Genomic DNA, 20,356 nt, shown 5'->3' on the forward strand with positions numbered 1-20,356 from the left:
TTTCCAGCATAGTACCCACCCCTCAACTCTGCCTGCTGTTCTTCAGTTCAGAGACCCCTCTGTTTTATCTTTTCCTTAAGCGACTCCTCCAGTCTCCTGCAGAGATGGTCAAAGGGCAGTCACCTGACTGGAATAATGTGGAGACACTGAGAATCCGCTTCTAACAGACTTACAACCAGTATTCTATGGCTAGCATTGCCTGAACTCCCCATTTTCAGAGGGACCCCTAGGCAACCAGTTTGTTTGATTTTGAGGATTCTGGAATGTAAATTAGGTTGCTTCTTGGCTTTCCCACTGCTCACTAAGGATTCAGCCTCTTCAGGACTCTTAAGGCTGTCAGCACTCATCCATTCGTTGTTCATTTGCCAAGATCTTGTTTTTCTCCTCTCTATTCAATGTATCCTTGGGTTTATGCCTTTGGTTTTAAGTCCTTTTTTCTGCAGTTATGATGGGATTTTTGTGAGGGAGTGGAGCTAAATACATGTGTTCCATCTGCTCCCTTTAACTAGAACTTAAGATGATATGACAAGGACTAAGAAGGCAGAAAGGAGAGGGGATGAGACTCTTCTTTTGGAAAGGGGTGTAGTTTTCCCAGGGAAGAGAGTTATGGACTGACAGCCTCAAGGAAAAGGACACTTGTAGTGTGAGGGTTGTGACTACAGTCCCTGTGAAGTTCAAAGTGCCAAGTACTTTCTTTTAAAGAGAAGTCAAGTTAATTACGATCGTAATTCTGAATTTCCCTGACTCTCCTATAAAAGTTATCATAAAACTGTTCAGTCTGGTTTATGAATCCTGTGAGGGTTTAAGGAAAGCAGGAAGAAGATGGCTTTATTCTGTCCCACTATCTCCCAGGATGGAGGAAGGGCATTAACTTTGAGTGCCCACCCCCTAGCGAAAGCAATAGATCCTGGAAGATCATTCCAAAGAGGACAAGAGAAGAAAGAAAATCATCCGTTTACACTCATGTGTTAGTGAAGGTTGTTTCTTTGAGGAGAAAGAACTCCAGCAAAATCCTAAATTATTTAAGTGGAGTGACAAGTTGGTTTATAAACCAAATGAATTCGTTGGAAGCAGAAGCTCAATGCTGGGGTGACTGTGACGCTGAAAGACAATTTTTATTTTTAATTTTTTATTGTGGTTGATTTAAAATGTGTTGATTTCTTCTCCGTAGCAAATTAACTCAGTAATACAAATTATACATTCTTTTTGATATTCTTTTCCATTATGGTTTATCCCAGAACACTGAATATTGTTCGCTGTGTTATACAGTGGTACCTTGTCTGTCCATTCAATATGTTACAGTTTACTTCTACTAACCCCAAACTCCCTGTCTATCCCCCCCTCCCATATATGAAAGTACACAAATTGTAAATGTGCTTGTATTTATTTTTAATGTGTGTTAGGAGAAATAGAGTTGGTACATTAAATATAGAATATAGGATATTATTGCTTTGGATGAGGGTAGTGTGCACTGGTAAGGCACCCACTTTACAGGGACTGCATGGAAGTACCCTGGTGGTCCAGGGGTTGAGACTCTGCTCTTCCACTGCAGGGGGTGAAGATTCAGTCCCTGGTCCAGGAACGAAGATCCCACATGCCACACAGTGTGGCCAAAACAAAACCAAAAAATACAAAGACCGTATGACTTGTAGGATCACTGTTCACGCCTTCAGTGACTGTCTGATTTGGGTTCCCTCAGAAACATACTCTGACAAAGGATTGGGCCCAAGTAGTTTATTTGGGGAATACCGGTAGGAAATGGGGGAGGGAGGTGGAAAGGAAGGTAGCCAGTAAAAGGTACATTATTAAGCTCGTTACCTCTGTGGGAGTGTTGTGTGCTTAGTCGCTCAGTCGTGTCTGACTCTTTGAGACCCCATGGACTGCAGCCTGCCAGGCACCTCTGTCCATGGGGATTCTCCAGGCAGGAACACTGGGTTGCCATGCCCTCCTCCAGGGGATCTTCCCAACTGAGGGATCAAACCCAGGTCTCCCGCATTGCAGGTGGATTCTTAACCATCTGAGCTCCCAGGGAAGCCCCCTCTGCAGGAGACTGGAGTTTGCTGCTGCTAAGTCGCTTCAGTCATGTCTGACTCTGTGCGACACCATAGATGGCAGCCCACCAGGCTCCACCATCCCTGGGATTCTCCTGGCAAGAACACTGGAGTGGGTTGCCATTTCCTTCTCCAATGTGTGAAAGTGAAAAGTAAAAGTGAAAGTGAAGTCGTTCAGTCTTGTCCAACTAGTAGTGACCCCATGGACTGTAGCCCACCAGGCTCCTCTGTCCATGGGATTTTCTAGGCAAGAGTACTGGAGTGGCTTGCCATTGCCTTCTCCAAAACTGGAGTTTAATCTCACTGAAACTCTGGGAAACTGCATAATAACCTCAGAATCATGCCATCTAGTGGTGAGCAGTCAGCTGCTGCTACTGCTGCGTCACTTCAGTCGTGTCCGACTCTGTGTGACCCCATAGACAGAAGCCCACCAGGGTCCGCCGTCCCTGGGATTCTCCAGGCAAGAACACTGGAGTGGGTTTCCATTTCCTTCTCCAATGTGTGAAAGTGAAAAGTGAAGTCGCTCAGTCGTGTCCGACCCTTAGCGACCCCACGGACTGCAGCCTACCAGGCTCCTCCATCCATGGGATTTTCTAGGCAAGAGTACTGGAGTGGCTTGCCATTGCCTTCTCCGATGGTGAGCAGTCTGGATACTGTCAAACCAACTGATGAGAGTCACTGGTTGAAAGCTGGTGGTGGGGGTGCTTGTATGTCTGTTCAGTTGTGTCCAACTCTTTTCAACCCCATGGACTATAACCTGCCAGGCTCCTCTGTCCATAGGGATTCTCCAGGCAAGAAGTGGGTTGCTGTACCCTCCTCCAGGGGATCTTACCAACCCGGAGACTGAATCCACATCTCCTGTGTCTCCTGCATTGCGGGCAGATTCTTTACCCACTGAGTCACCTGGGAAACCTGGTGGTGGGGGTCGTGGGAGGGTAATCAGTGTTAATTCCCTGCCCAGCTGCAGAGATGCAAATACAGGCAGCTGGCATCGCTGAAGCACACTGGAAAGTCTAGAAGGTATGCATACGACACAAACAGCATCGGCTCCTGCAACTAAACTTACCATTGTGAGTGCTTGGAAGTGTTGATAGTATAGATTATTATGAGTGCTAGCAGAGATTCTTCCTGCATTTCCCCCATCATTCTTCTGCTGGAAGTTGACAATTATTTGTGATGGAAAATACTTATAAATTGCAATTGGGCCTCATTCTGTCATTACTCATAATGTTAATTTCTTTTTGACCCTATCAGAAATCAGTGGTGAAAATGGTAATTCTAAAGGATAAGGCTGAACATTGTAATAGAAATGTGAATAACAGTGGTGATTTGAATAAAATTTACTGATGGAAAAGATTAGTTTTCATTCTAATCCTAAAGAAGGGCAATGCCAAAGAATGTTCAAACTATCATACAGTTGTACTCATTTCACATGCTAGTAAGGTTATGCTCAAAGTCCTTCAAGCTAGGCTTCAGTGGTACATGAACCAAGGACTTCCAGATGTACAAGGTGAGTATAGAAAGGCAGAGGAACCAGAGATCAAATTGCCAACATTCCTTGGATCACAGGAAAAGCAAAGGAATTCCAGAAAGACACCAACTTCTGCTTCACTACTATGCTAAAGCCTTTGACTGTGTAGAGCACAACAAACTGGAAAATTCTACAAGAGATGGGAATACCAGACCACCGTACCTGCCTCCTGAGCAACCTGAATGCAGGTCAGGAAGCAACAGTTAGAACTGGACATGGAACAACAGATTGGTTCCAAATAGGAAAAGGAGTACATCAAGGCTGTATATTGTCACCCTGCTTATTTAACTTATATGCAGAGTACATCATGAGAAATGCTGGGTTGGAGGAAGTGCAAGCTGGAATCAAGATTGTCGGGAGAAATATCAATAACCTCAGATATGCAAATGATACCATCAAAATCAATGCGGATGGTGACTGCAGCTACAAAATTAAAAGATGCTTGCTCTTTGGAAGAATAGCTATGACAAACCTAGACAGTGTATTAAAAAACAGAGACATCACTTTGTCGACAAATGTCCACACAGTCAAAGCTACAGTTTTTCCAGTAGTCATGTACAGATGGGCTTCCCCAATACCTCAGTTGGTAAAGAATCCACCTGTAATGCAGGAGACCCCGGTTTGATTCCTGGGTCGGGAAGATCCCCTGGAGAAGGGATAGGCTACCCACTCCAGTATTCTTAGGCTTCCCTTGTGGCTCAGCTGGTAAAGAATTTGCCTGCAATGCGGGAGACCTAGGTTCAATCCCTGGGTTGGAAAGATCCCCTGGAGAAGGGAAAGGCTACTCACTCCAGTATTCCAGCCTGGAGAATTCCAATCTTTCACTTTTGCTTTCATGTAGGGATGTGAGACTTGGACCATAAAGAAGGCTGAGCACTGAAGAATTGATGCTTTTGAACTGTGGTTCTGGAGAAGAGTCTTGAGAGTCCCTTGGACTGCAAGAAGATCAAATTAGTGAATCCTAAAGGAAGTCAACCCTGAATATTCATTGGAAGGAATTTTGCTGAAGCTGAAGCTCCAATACTTTGGCCACCTGATGTGAAGAGCCCACTCATTGGGAAAGACCCTGATGCTGAGAAAGATAGAAGGCAGGAGGAGAAGGGGGTGACAGAGGATGAGATGGTTGGATGGCATCACTGACTCTACGGACGTGAGTTTGAGCAAACTCCGAGACATGGTGAAGGATAGGGAAGCCTGGACTGCTATTGTCCATGTGGTTGCAAAGAGTCGGACACAACTGAGTGACTGAACAACAAGCCATCCAATCTGAGCTATTTGGTTGTAGCAGCCCAAGCAGACTACTACGGTTCCCTAAATGGCTAACTAGTTGTCTTCACGACACTTAATGAATAATCATCATCACTTTGCTAGGTTGAAATCCCACTTTTATAATGTATTAAATTTAAGTACACTAACAAGTCTATTTGGAGGGTTTCAATTTAATTTTATTAATTTAAGAGTATATTTTGGTGCTGGTTTTATCTTATTTTCATTATCAAGCCTTGTATTATATTGATAAAACAATTTATACCAGTTATATTGGTAGGTCAAGTCTGACATCATTATTGTCAGAAAATTTTATTGGCCTTTCTGGAATACTTACCATTCCTGCTAAACTTTAAATCATTTAACTGATAAAAGGAAAAGTTGAGATTTTGACTGGGGAGCATTAAAGTGGAGGAAACTGACATATTTAGAAAGTTCTATTCCAATTCATGAACATGATGTACATCACTATTCTATTTAAATCAGTAATTTTTGTCACTTTATTGATAATGTCCTGCATAATTCTTATTTATTCTTAGCAATATTTTATTATGAAAACATTCAAACATACAGGAAAGTTGAAAGACTTTTACAGTGAGCATCCATGTACCACTACCTAGACTTTACCATTAATGTTTCATTATATTTTATGCTGTGGTTTTGTTGAGTAGCAGGTAGAAGAGCAGACTGCTTGGATTTATCACTTGCAAGCTGTATGATGCAGGACAAATTACTTAAATTCTCCAAACCTCAGTTTTCTTATCTTCAAATTGGGAATAATAATAACATTTACCTCAAGAGGTTGTTATGAAGACTACATTGGTTAAAATACATAATGCACTTGGAACAAAGCTTCATACTCTGTAAATACTACATGCTAGTGTGTTAGTCTGCTTGGGCTGTTATATAGACTGGGTGGCTTAAACAATGGAAATTTATTTCTTCATAATTCTGAAAGCTAGAAGTCCTAGATCAAGGTCTGGCAGGATCAGTTTCTGATGAGGGCTCTCTTCCTGGTTGTACATAGTGACTTCTTGCTAAATTCTCATATTAATTTCCCTCAGTGCCTGCCTTCAGAGATAAGCCCTCTGCTGTCTCTTCTTGCTGCTGCTGCTGCTAAGTCACTTCAGTCGTGTCCGACTCTGTGTGACCCCATAGGCAGAAGCCCACCAGGCTCCCCCGTCCCTGGGATTCTCCAGGCAAGAACACTGGAGTGGGTTGCCATTTCTTTCTCCAATGTGTGAAAGTGGAGAGTGAAAAGTGAAAGTGAAGTCGCTCAGTCGTGTCCGACCCTTAGCGACCCCACAGACTGCAGCCTACCAGGCTCCTCCATCCATGGGATTTTCTAGGCAATAGTACTGGAGTGGCTTGCCATTGTCTCTTCTTAAAAGGACACTAATCCTATGGGATCAGGGTCCCACCCTTATGATCTCATTTAGCCTTAATTACAGAGAGTCCCTGACTTATGATTTTTCAACTTTACAGTGGTGTGAAAGTGATATGCATTCAGTAGAAACTATAATTTGAAGTTTTACTTTTTTCCTGAGCTAGCAATAATCAGTATAATACTCTCTTACAATGCTGGGCGTTGGAGAAGGAAATGGCAACCCACTCCAGTGTTCTTGCCTGGAGCATCCCAGGGATGGGGGAGCCTGGTGGGCTGCCGTCTATGGGGTTGCACAGAGTCTGACACAAATGAAGCAACTTAGTAGCAGCAGCAGCACAATGCTGGGCAGTGGCAGGGAGCCTCATCTCCCAGTCAGTCACAATCACAAGGATAAACAACCAATACACTTACAACCATTCTGTACCTACACAACCATTCTGTTTTTCACTTTCAGTATAGTATTTGGTAAATTACATGAAATATTCAATACTTTATTATAAAATAGGCTCTGTGCTAGATGATTTTGGCCAACTATAGGCTAATGTAGGTGTTTTAAGCACATTTAAGGTAGGCTAGGCCAAGCTATGATGATGATGCTAGGTAAGGTGATTCATGGGGTCGCCAAGAGTCGGACACGACTGAGCGACTGAACTGAACTGAAGGTGTATTAAATGCATTTTTGACATACTGTATTTTCAATGTACTATGGGTTTATCCAGATGCAACCCCATCATAAGCTTAGGAAGGTCTGTACTTTCTTATTCCAAATATAGCTACTCTGGGGGTTAGAGTTTCAACATATGAATTTGTGGGGCTGGTTGGGGAGACAGACATTCAGTACATAACAGCTAGCAATGACGTTGCTTTATTCTGTTTTCTAAATTGTTGCTTTTGTAAGCTATCGATGTAGAAGACAAGACAGTATTAGAGTATAATCATTTCTGCAGAAAATACACAAAAGACATGAAAAAAATGGTGTGTGTTTAGGTGAGTCTGTGCACCAAACGTTAGCAATGGTTACTCTATTTGGTGAAATTATAGGTAATAATTATTTTGTGTTTTGTGGTATTTCAGAAATATAAGGAAAGCAATTAACGTAAGTACTTCTTGAATACTAGAACAAAAATCTACCTAATCGTTGTTGTTCAGCCACAAAGTCGTGTCTGACTCTTTTAACGAAACACTGGATTCCATTCCACTTTCAGTCTTTTCTATGTACATATTAAATGAAAGTGGTATGGATCATTTTATACCAATGTTGTTTCGGCAAAGAAGAGATACAGATGTTTTTCTTTGTCAAGGGTTTCAAATCTCCCCGCGGAAACATTCACAAGTCTACGATCGGGAGAGGAAAGCTGGTTCTGTTCAGTAGTCTTTGGCGCGGCCAAGAAGATAGGCTCCGTCTCCTTCCTCAGGAGCGGGCTTGCCTTTCGCTGGGTTTGAGCCCCAGGCTGCAGGCAAACCAGAGTGATGGAACCGCATTCCGGGGCGCATCCCGGAGAGCATCCCCTGAGGCGCCCGCAAGCGGGCTGGCTGCCCGGGAGGACGCAGGGAACCGCGCGCCGAGGCTGCTTGCCGCGCAGGCGCATCGGCCAGGGCTGCGCTACGTGGGAGCGTCTTGTCCCTGCGCGGTGAGCGGTCAGCGGCAGCCGGAGGGCTAGGGTGTGCGGTCAGAGCAGGAGAGAGGGGTGAGCCAGGGCGCCCTTGGGTCTGGAAAGCGGACAAGCCGGGAAGCGGCCGCCTCTGCCCAGCCAGGGTCACGTGTGGCTCGAGGTGTGCTCCTAGCCCCTGAGTCAGGCTCACACAAAGGATGCGAGGACTGGGCCAAACCGGTCCATCTTTGGAGAAAGGTTTTCATCCCCATTTACAGAGGAGGAAACGGGATCAGTGGGATTGCGTGGTTTGCCACAGCCGACAAGTGAAGGAGCTGGATTCAAACCCAGATCCTTTTTGATTACAAATCGCAGACTACTTTAAATGTGTTGTCGTTCAGTCGCTAAGTCGTGTCTGACTGACTCTGCAGCACTCCAGGTTTCCCTGTCCTTCACTATCTCTTGGAGTGTGCTCAAACTGGTGTCCATTGAGTGGATGATGCCATCCAACTATCTCATCCTCTGTCACCTCCTTCTCCTGCCTTCTATCTTTCCCAGCATCAGGGTCTTTTCCCACGTGTCCAGTCTTCACATTGGATGGCCAAATTATTGGAGCTTCAGCGTCAGTCCTTCCAATGAATATTCAGGTTTTATTTCCCTTAGAATTGACTGATTTGATTTCCAAGGGACTCTCAACAGTCTTTTCCAGCACCACAGTCCTAAAGCATCAATTCTTCATTGCTCAGCCTTCTTTATGGTCCAGCTCTCACATCTGTACATGACTATTGGAAAAACCATAGCTTTGACTATATGGACTTTTGTCAGCAAAGTGATGTCTCAGCTTTTTAATATGCTGTCTAGGTTGGTCATAGCTTTTCTTCCAAAAATCAAGCATCTTTTAATTTCATGGCTGCAGTCACCATCTGCAGTGCTTTTGGAGCCCAAGAAAATGAAATCTGTCAGTGTTTCCCCTTTCCCCCCATCTATTTGCCATGAAGTGATGGGACCGGATGCCATGATCTTAGTTTTGTGAATGTTGAGTCTTAAGCCAGCTTTTTCACTCCCTTTTTTCAACCCTCATCAAGACGCTCTTTAGTTCCTCTTCACTTTCTGCCATTAGGTGGTATAATCTGCATATCTGAAGTTGTTATTATTTCTCCTGGCAGTCTTGATTTCAGCTTGTGGTTCATCCAGCCTGGCATTTAGCATGATGTACTTTGCATGTAAGTTAAATGAGCAGGGTGACAATATACAGCCTTGACATACTCCTTTCCCAGTTTTGAACCTCCGTTTTTCCATGTCCGGTTCTAACTGTTGCCTCTTGACCTGCATACAGGTTTCTCGGGAGGCAGGTCAAGTGGTCTGGTATTCCTATCTCTTTAATAATTTTCCACAGTTTGTTGTGATCCACACAGTCAAAGGCTTTAGCGTAGTCAATGAAGCCTAAGTTTTTCTGGAATTTCTTTGCTTTTTCTGTGATCCAGCAGATGTTTGGGTTTTGTTTTTTTTTTTAATTAACAAGCCAAAGTAATTTTGTTACATAAATCAACCCATTTATGATAGGCTACCAACATTATCAAATGGTGGTGCTTCTACTGGTCCTTTAATTCCTTCAGTCTTCTGATGGCAGACAATACTGTGACAGCAGTGAAGTGGTGTTGTAGGTCTTGGCACCACCAGCTACTGTTTTCATGCAGGAACCACAGTGCCAAATGCCCACAGCTTGTCTCTGCATCTTGGTTTTGCCTCAGAAGGAGCAGGTATTCTTGGCGTGCTGGCTGATTTCAGTTTTCTTCATCATTTTCCTGAGGGAGGCACCATAACGGGTGGTGTATTTACCAACAATTCCAACCTTCTTGGTACATTTTACCATTTTAACACAACCTAGGTCTGAGCCCAAGAGCAGATATTGGTATTTGATCTCTGTTTCTCTGCCTTTTATAAGTCCAGCTTGTACATCTGGAAGATCTTGGTTCACGTACTGTTGATGCCTAGTTTGAAGGATTTTGAGCATTACTTGACTAGCCTGTGAAATGAGTGCAATTGTATGGTAGTTTGAACATTCTTTGGCATTGCCTTTCTTTGGGATCAGAATGAAAACTTACCTTTTCCAGCCCTGTGGCCACTGCTGAATTTTCCAGATTTGTAATTTCTAAATTACTTTAAGGTTAGTACTGCCTAAAACAAAGAATTGGGTTTTATTAATTCCTTTATGCTTCTAGACACCAGCAGTGTTTTGGACCGTGTGGGTTGTGCCTATCCATGATCTCCGTGTATCTGTTGTAAAAGAAATTTTCATTGATTGGTGTAAGTTCTGACCATGTGATTGAACTTCCTAGATCCTTTCACTGACACTGATGTTTTCTGCCCATCATGGTGATTGGGATTAAATACTTGGAGCCTCCAGCTGCCTGCTGAGGAGACAGATGGAGGCAAGGAAGGGAGGTGTTCCTTGAGAGCCTAGAGAGTAAAACTGTCCAGACTCTGGATTTTGGTGCTGTTTGTTCCCCGGGTTCCTGAGAGTGGAGGACACCTGTGCAGTTGTAAAGCCTCCTGTCAGAGACTCTGGCAGTTTCCTCATCAGAAAGTGGAGAAGCCCAGTCAGGACTCTGCCCTGTGGGTGGAGCCAGAGTTCCCCAGAAAGAGTGCTGAAGTCACCATGCTACAGTGACTCCTGATCACCTTGCCCAGCGAGGCCAGCACCTGGGTGAAGCTGCACCATCCAAAGAAGGCCGTGGCGGGGGCGCCCCTGTGGGGGGACGTGACTGAGATGTTTAAAGAGCAGGGTGAGATTAGACTGCTGGGTGGGAGGGAGGAAGACCACCGTCCTCCAGAGTGGAAAGGAATGTCGACATCCGAGCAGAAGCATCTGCTGGGGAGGCCGTTGGGTAAAAAGCCTCTGGAGTTCTTTATTGCTCCTGGCCTGAGCTTTTCCTATGCAGTAGTGGTTAATTCAGCCCCAAACCAGTATTTTAGTGTCATGACTGTGTATGTTATTTCTTTTTAACTTCCCCGTAGGTGTGTGAGGCTGGGAGAACTTGCCTGATTTTCCATATTTTACAGTGAGGAAATGTGAATCAAACAAATGACCTGTCCAGGTGCTGGGTATGTATGTCAGAAGTAGAAGGCAGGAGGGAAGGTACCAGGTGAGACTGGAGTATCTTGTGCTCAAATATCAAGGAAGAGCTCGGAGACTAATGGACCTGTGTTTGAAGGATGCAACAGCCCAGTTCAAACTGGGGGCAGTTTAAGTATCCTGATTGATTGTAACACCTTAAATAAGTAAAATCCCACACATTCATGATGATACTTAAAATAGAGGAAGAAGAGGGGAGAACACTCATCTGTCAACATTGGAAGTGATTAAGACACTGATTTTCTTACTTTGAAAATATATTATTAGGGGAATGAAGGATGCATTGACCTTGCTTTTTAAATCCTTTTCAGAAAATACCTTCCAGTAATGAATGTGTAAGGAATGGTGGGATATTTTACTGTAAATGAAATAATTGGAAGATTGATGGGGAATAGGATATTCACAAGGTGTCAAAGTGTGACCCCCACAAATGAAATGAAATGAAAGTTGCTCAGTCATATGCGACTCTTTGCGACCCCATGAACTATACAGTCCGTAGAATTCTCCAGGCCAGAATAGTGGAGTGTGTAGCCTTTCCCTTCTCTAGGGGATCCTCCCAACCCAGGGAAGATCTCAGGTCTCCTGCATTGCAGGCGGATTCTTTACCAGCTAAGCCACAAGGGAAGCCCCAGAATACTGGAGTGGGTAGTCTATCCCTTCTCCAGAGGACCTTCCCGACCCAGGAATTGAAGCAGGGTCTCCTGCATTGCAGGCAGATTCTTTACCATCTGAGCTATAACCCCCCACAGATCACTTGCTAAATGTCAGGGAAAGAACATACTTTTCCAGTGGCAATATCTGGTGGTCACTATCTTAACCAAGTTTTCCAGTGATGGGATGACCTGACATTTTGTGCCTTCTGGGTCATATAATATAAAGCACATGGTATCACCCATAATATATCCCTTCCTAAAATGTTTAACTTGATCCAGATTAGACTTAAAGGCTGACCTTCTGGTTTAAAGAAAATACAGGGGATGGAGAAGTAAGATAAACCTAACCATGAGGATACAGTAAGACAATACCAGTGTTTTAAAAGTCACTGTCATGAAAAAAATAAGAGAGGCTTTGAATAACAGCCACTTGGAGTGTGTGAACCTTGGTTGGCTCCTGGTTTGGAAAAAATCCAGGATAAAAGATAGTTTGGGAACAGTTGAGGAAGTCTGAATATTTACTGAATATTTGGATGGATATTAACTCTCTGAACTGAGATAAATGGTATTATGGCTCTGCAGGAGAAGATTCTCTGAAGTATTCAGGGAGGAGGTATCATGATAGCATGTATAATCTTAGTTCCCTCACCAGGGATTGAATCCATGCCCCTTGCAGTGGAAAAGTGTGGAGTCCTAACCACTGGACTTCCATGGAAATCCTATGATTTCTGCAACTCTGAAATGGCTCAGAAAAAAATATAGATAAATGAAGTAAATATGGTAAATGTTAGTGATTATTGCAGAGAAGGCAATGGCAACCCACTCCAGTATTCTTGCCTGGAGAATCCCAGGGACGGGGGAGCCTGGTGGGCTGCCGTCTGTGGGGTCGCACAGAGTCCGACACGACTGAAGCGACTTAGCAGCATCAGCAGTAGCAGCAGTGATTACTGAATGTGGGTGGAAGATATATGGGTGTTCAGTATTCATGATAAAAAGTTAAGGGAAAAATGCAAGGACAATAAATCATGTGCTTTTAAAAAAAATTTGTCCAACCAAGATGGGTTTATTCAGAACCAGCAGAGAATTGCAATTTATGGTCTGCAACTACTGTGAACCATGTACAAGTCCCCAGTGATAAGGATAGGAGAATACTTTTATAGAGAAAAAGGAAGTTGGGAGAGCTATAGTTAAAAATAGTCCATAGCTTTTCGCTGGCTGAATGCTTGCCATGAAAGAAGAGGAATCTCTTCTTCCTGTTAGACTCTGCTGTCATTGCAGAGTATGAGAGCTCCCTCTTCTGGTCTCCCAATTTTATTTAATTGAGTGAGTGGAAGTCCCTCAGTCTGTGTCCGACTCTTTTTAACCCCATGGACTATATGGTCCATGGAATTTTCTAGGCTACTGGAGTGGGTAGCCTTTCCCTTCTTCAGGGGATCTTCCCAACCCAGGGATCGAACCCAGGTCTCCCGAATTGCAGGCAAATTCTTTACCAGCTGAGCCACTAGGGAAGCCCTTTTTAAATTGAGGTTTCTGTTAATTTCTACATTTCCTCCTTTTGACCAAGATCTTCCTCTGGAAACTTGGTTAGTCAAGAGTCAGGTTTTCTAGTTTCATCAGCCCTTTTGTCCCTCAATGTCAAGAAAGTTCTTTCTGGAGTAGTGTCTTACATCAGAGGGAAAGTATACAAATTTGAAGCCTATTAAGGTCAATTTGAGTAAAACGAAGGGGTAGGAGGGAGAACTCTCAGGCACTTTTTATCTAAAGTGCTTATGTTATCAAGATCATAGACATTGGAGATTATCTGAAGCATTATGTCATCATTACAGCTTTAGTGATGAACTTCCAACATCCTGGTCTGGATATGTTGGGAAAGCTGTCTCATCTATCTCTCACGATATTGTCTGCTTCAGTTCTAGGAAATATTTACTTTTAGGTCACCAGATGATATGCATTTCTACTTAGTGTCTGGTGCTTTTTTTAGGTATGTCACGTGACTACAGGAGTCTATTCCCTGGAGTGTAGTGGCACAAGGATTGGTTAGCAATACCTGTTAGGAGCCTTTCTAGGGATATTACAGAGAGTTTTTGGAGGTGTCTTTCCTAATGGATGAAATCTCCATTCTACAGTGTGATGCTTAAGATCTTCATCTTCCAAGGGAGCACTGCTAGTGTTGGAGGGTCTCCTGTAGAGATGTGGGCAGAATTGGCTCTCCAGGGGGACGGGAAAGTACCCCTTGGTGCAAGCCTTCTTGGAGGTCACAGTTAGCCCTACTATCTCATGTGCTTTAATTACAAGTTGTTTTGTTTTGCTTTTTTCATTTGTTTGCCTCTTGTGGGATCTTAGTTAACCTGACCAGGGATTTAACCCTGTCCCTCAGCAGTGAAAGTGCAGAGTCCTGACTACTGAACTACCAGGGGATTCCCTAGTTCATATATTTTTTTAAAAGATTTATTTATTTATTTATGGCTGTGCTGGGTCTTTGTTGCTGCACACAGGTATTCTCCAGGTGTGGTGAGTTGGGGCTACCTACTCTCTAGATGGGGTGTGCAGGCTTCTCATTGTAGTGACTTCTCTTGTTGCAGAGCACAAGTTCTAGGCGCTTCAACAGTTTCAGCTTGCAGGCTGCAGAGCACAGGCTCAGTAGTTGTGGCATATGGGTTTAGTTGCTCTGTGGCATGTGGAATCTTCCCAGACAAGGGATCAAACTCACGTCCCTTGCATTGGCAGGTGGATTCTTGACCACTGAGCCACCATGGAAGCCCCATATTTTTAACATGTCAAATTCAGCCAGTATTTCTCGAATTCTAGTAGCCTGGCAGGGTGTTATACCTAACTAGCAGATGGGAAGAAGTGAACCAGATAAAGTTTCTACACATATACTTATACTCAATTAAAAGATATAATTATAAAAATAAATATAATAGGAGGCAGCCTGAGATACCAGAGTACAGAGAAAAAACAAGCTTTGGGGAATCCAGGGGAGAGGAAGTTTTTTTCTCATTAAGGGGATCTGAGAAAACGTCACTTGAACTGATCTAGAAGGATACTTCAGTTTTTCACTGAGTAGGCCTCGGGGGGGAAGTTCTGAGCTGGGTGCTATTAATATATAGTTCGTTCAAAGAGTGGATTATGTGGTAGGTGTGTCCAGTGTTTAGAGGCAAGAAATACTTAGAGAAATAGCTTTGGACTGTTTGTGGAGGATCTTGAAGTCTATGATATGATAAAGTGTTTGGATTTTTCTTTCTTGTAGTGGGAACGTTTGAGGATTTTTGAGGTAGGTCTGTGCTTTTGGACCTGGTCATTGGGAAACATTAATCCCGTAATCAATGCGCTGCAGATCCTCCCAGTAGGAGGCTCCAGTCTGCTCTTGAGTGGCTCTGAATGTCCCTCTTTGTGAATGTATTGAGAGAGGGGCTGTATTCAGCAGGTCTGCAGGAAGTTTTTCTATTAAGGGGGATTTGGAGAGGTGCAAACTTCATAGCTCTTTTCCTTTCCCAGCTTGGCTATCTCAGGATGCTGATGAGACCCAGGGAGAAAGTTCTGAGGATGAAGTGACCTCTGGGTCCCTGACAGCAGAATCCCAGGTGGATCGGAGTTTCCTGTCACTTTCATGAAATTGTTTCTCAGATTTTAAGAGCCCTGGACTTTGATTTTCTTTAGGTAGACTTCTTGGATTGGATTTTCTTAGCCTGTTTGAAATCAGCCTGCATGGATTTATTTTACAGGTAATTTCCCCACCAGTAGTAACCTTCCTGAAGAGCCCTCTTGTTTCTAGCAAACCTCTAGCCATTTATCCAACAAATTTAAAAATCATGTTTTTTTTTGTGTGTATATGTGGAAAAAGTACATAAAGTAATTCTTTTTTGGCCATTCCACACAGATTGCAGGATCTCAGTTCCCTGACCATGGATTGAACCCGGGGCCACAGCAGTGAAAGTCTGGAATCCTAATCACTAGGCTACCTAGGAGCTCCCTGTAATTCTTGCTCTTAAAATTCACAAGATGTCATCCAGAGGAAAGACAAGCATTGTAAAACATTTTACACAACATTTTAAAATGAACAGAGTGAGGTTCTGATATTCTTGGAGATGCATGCACTTCCTTAAAGCCCTTTGAGAGAGGATCTTTGGTCATGTCCAGGAGCAGAATTGTAGATGAAAAGAGAAGTGAGTAGAGAAGCTGCTGACAGGTCACAAAGGGCACAAATGAAATAGGCTGAGCAGAAAAGGAAGGAAAGCTTCCAAGAGTCATACCTTAGCTCATTAGAAAGCCAATGGTACTGGCAGCAGGCAAAGTTCTGTACAACCAAACCCCAGAAGCACAGGAAAACTCAAGAGAGTTAGAGAATTAGAGAATTATAAAACCAATATAGAAGGAGATATTAGAGAACAGTAGAGTTTTAAAGTGGAGAGATCTTAGCTTCCAAAATCACATGGTATGGGGTTTAGTCTCATGTCTTTGGGGCTTTCCTGATGGCTCAGACCAATGTAGGAGAATCCGCCTGCAATATAGGTGACACGGGTTCAATCACTGGGTTGGGAAGATCCCCTAGAGAAGGAAAGGGCCACCCACTCCAGTATTCTTGCCTGGAGAATTCCACAGACAGAGGCTGGTGGGCTACAATTCATGGGGTCACAAAGAATCAGACACGACTGATTGACTAACACCAAATCTTTAACTTTGCTCAAATTCAGTTTTCTCATTGGTTAAATGTGGATGCTAGTGTTGGCCTCATAGAGCTGAAATACATTCCAGAATTATTTATGATCCATAAAAAGCATTAAAATAATCTGTATACTTAAGGAATTTGTTATTATTTCAGCCTTCTGGCTCTGAGTTCTTTTCCCATTTGGTAATATTTAAAAAAATAAAAACAAAGTACCTCAAATGGTTATTTGTGTAAGTTGTTCACAGCAGGCCCTCATACTTCCCAATACAGTGGCTGCTTTGGTCAAGGGATCTTCCTTACAAGCCACAATTCATTCTCCCTCCAAAAATGTGCTATTCTCGCATACTTTTCTTACTAACAGAAATCCCTAGCTAAGGGTCTTACCCATGCAGAAATGTTCTCATTTATAACCAGTTCTTTCAGCCCAACCAGGGTCCCTGTCTTGTCTTGTGGCCTTGGCCTCCTTTTGGACTCTCCCCTTTCTCAAATTTTCCTGATTTTTATTGTCCTTAAATTACTATATACTGTTCTACAACCTTCTTTAATACAGTTCATGATCATTTTGCCTTTAGCCAAACTGCATGTTGGAAGAGACAACTTACATGCTCCCTGCATTGTTTTGTACCCTCCATCAGAGAATCAGCCAAATGGTTTTCAGAAGAGTGTCCACAGGAGCTGACGAAGGCTGAATGACAAGATCTCCTTCTAGCCTTTCCCACGTCAGAGATGGTGTTGGTCTTCTTTATAGACCGGGACCTGGTGGACTGGAGTCGACGAAAAGAAAGAGAGAGAGAGAGCAGTATCTCTCGGGTTATGTGGAAAACCAGTAAAGCCCATGCACAGGACTTGCACCACTCACAAAGGCACAGGGCGTCCTCTCAAGGAGGTCTTGAAAGCCCAGGCGAGAAAGTGAGCTCAGTAAGTTTCCATGCTCCGACGAGAACGAAGACAGAAAGAAGGACGCAGGGGACCCAGGTCTCTAGTGGAGCAGGGGTATTTTATTAGCAGAAATGCAGGCTTATATATCTTTAGTAAAATGATTACTCAGCTATTACAAAGAATGAAATTTCATCAGTTGTAACGAAATGGATAGTCTAATACATACAAGGTCGCTGATGCTGAAAAGAGTCACTGAAGGCAGTTACCGAAAGGAATCCAAGCAGGTACCCTTTCCCATGGTCTCAGTCCTGAGACCTGTGTGCCGCTCTGCTCGTTCCCGGAATAGGAACTGATAAGGAACAGAGAATCCTTGAGAAACGGTACACAAAGGAAGAAAAGTGCAACATATTGGATTCCTTAAAGTTGAACATCCCCTGACAATTCCCCCTTTTTTATTTTTTCATAATTGGGGGTGACTGTAGATACTTTAGTGAAAAAGGTCCTGACCAAATGAGTTTGTTTAGTTTGAACAATTTTAGTTGAAAGGCATTGGTATAATACACGTATAACCATTAGGACAATTATTAGCATTACAATTCCAGATCCAATACTATGTATAATGCTTTGCAACCATCTTTGAGGGTCTAGCTCAGATAATTGATCACCTAGCTGTTCAGCTAAGGTTTCCAGATTGTTGGAAGAGGGTAGACTCTTAAAGAAGCCTAAAGATTTTTTTTTTTGGTAATAATTGTATATTTAAGCATTATCATGTAAGTCTTGCAAGTGAAATTTGATTTGTTTCCAACTGTAGGCACTATAGTTGAACCGAACAGGGGTAATACAAAATTGAGTAGAATTTCAATTACATTTTAGTATAGCTTGTTTTTGTAAATCTATTAATTGATCTCCGACCCATTGGAGGGCTATTTTTATTTCCTGTATTTCATCTTGAACTTCCTCATTTATCTGAGCCTGAGTGGTCCACATAGCATGAGCATCTTTAGTCCAATTTTGGATAAAATTGTGTGTTTGAATTGAGGTTTGTAAAGTAATGCTGGCAACAGCAGCAGTAGTGTAAATGGCTATTAATCCCCAAATGTCAAGAATTAGCCATTCAATGAATCGTTTAGATCGTCGGAGTAATTTAGTAAGTAACCAGGAAGCAACTCCAGCCATGGGACCTTCCTCTCAGGGTCATTGGAGATCTATTGGCAACCATAGGTTACGTCGAGATCAAAGAATCAGAAGGGATTCACTTTTTATAGACATGGAGGCATTAAGACAAGTATATAGTTTGCAATTTATACAAGTTACAGAACATAAAGTCTTATTAAACTGTAAATTTCTTATAGCTACAACAAAAGGAAGAGGAATACAAGCTTGTATGAAATATGAATGATTATAATGAAAGGAATAAGGACTAGAACCATGACTAGTCTCTGTGAAATATCCAGTCCAAGTTACAAGTTCTTCGTTGTTCGTGGCAAATTTCCAAATGTCTCATTGCTCAGGTCCAATCTGTTTATTGAGGACGATTTGAGGGCGAGGAGGTGCCATCCCACTGCTACCACCAAGAAGTCCTTTGTCATGGTAACGTTTCATCGTAGTATTGGTAGTCTTCCATGTTACTTGAATAGTATAATCACATACAGTACTATTAATATCATCTGAACAGTCAGATAACCATATACCATGGGGTCCCCAATTGACAATGGTGTAATTGGCCACAAACATTAATTTTCCTGATTTGGTTTGACATCTGTCCCAATGAACAGGAGTATATTTAAAGTTTTTATAAGTAAACCCTTTCAGTTCAGTTCAGTTCCGTTCAGTTGCTCAGTCGTGTCCGACTCTCTGCGACCCCATGAATCACAGCATGCCAGGCCTCCCTGTCCATCACCAACTCCCGGAGTTCACTCAAACTCATGTCCATCTAGTCGGTGATGCCATCCAGCTTTGGCTCCATCCCTTTATTCTTTCTGGAGTTATTTCTCCATTGATCTCCAGTAGCATACTGGGCACCTACCGACCTAGGGAATTCCTCATTCACTATCCTATCATTTTGCCTTTTGATACTGTTCATGGGGTTCTCAAGGCAAGTATACTGAAGTGGTTTGCCATTCCCTTCTCCAGTGGACCACATTCTGTCAGACCTCTCCACCATGACCCGCCCATCTTGGGTGACCCCACAGGACATGGCTTAGTTTCATTGAGTTAGACAGGGCTCCTTTACATAATGTTTTTTGTCCTTTCCCTAGAGTTTCAGTAGTGTTGACATGGTTCTCATAAAAAGAAAGGGCAGTAAATAATCCAAGCAATGTCTGATAGTCTTTTTTTGGAGGCAGGATGAAAGCCCAAGTTTGTCGGCTAACGTTTATGTATAATTCTTTTGGGCCCATGTATAAAGGAAGGATTTCATAATCTAGAGAAATATTAATTAGTCTCTCTTCTTCCTCAGGGTGTGAGGGCCCCTCCAGGCTCTAAGGAGGAGGCATATGTACTGAGTCATTAGTGGATACAATTGGTCTTATGTCTGTCCATATTATAACCTGCAATAAAAGGAGGGTTAGGTATATAAGCCCAATAAGTGTAATTAATCAAGTCAGCCTGAGCAGGGGAAGCAAAAGCAAGCATAGCGACAAAAGTATTTTCTGGATTCTGAGGCATTCCTTGTTGAGAAGACAGATTTTCAGCTTGATTAGTAAGGGTTTTTATCTGTCCCCAAGTAGGGAGATTATGAGGTAGATGATGTTGACTGGGGCGTTTTTTTGAAATCTCTAAAGCGCGAGAGTTGGACTGTGAAGAAAGCTGATCGCCGAAGAATTGATGCTTTTGAACTGTGGTGCTGGAAAAGACTCTTGAGAGTCCCTTGGACTGCAAGGAGATCCAACCAGTCCATTCTAAAGATCAATCCTGGGTGTTCATTGGAAGGACTGATGCTAAAGCTGAAACTCCAATACTTTGGCCACCTGATGCGACGAGTTGACTCACTGGAAAAGACTCTGATGCTTGGAAGGATTGGGGGCAGGAGGAGACGGGGACGACAGAGAATGAGATGGCTGGATGGCATCACCGACTCGATGGAGGTGAGTTTGAGTGAACTCCGGGAGTTGGTGATGTACAGGGAGGCCTGACGTGCTGTGATTCATGGGGTCGCAAAGAGTCGGACACGACTGAGCGACTGAACTGAAC

General features: G+C 43.1%; 1 pseudogene; it reads right to left on the minus strand.

Moving 5' to 3' along the window:
• Positions 1-9,419: 9,419 nt before the first annotated feature.
• LOC148777989 (large ribosomal subunit protein eL43 pseudogene) lies at positions 9,420-9,700 on the minus strand (annotated as a pseudogene).
• Positions 9,701-20,356: the final 10,656 nt, after the last annotated feature.

Source organism: Moschus berezovskii, chromosome 4 (assembly GCF_049115385.1).
Source record: "Moschus berezovskii isolate FMDL1 chromosome 4, NW_MosBer_1.0, whole genome shotgun sequence".
Lineage (NCBI taxonomy): Eukaryota > Metazoa > Chordata > Mammalia > Artiodactyla > Moschidae > Moschus > Moschus berezovskii.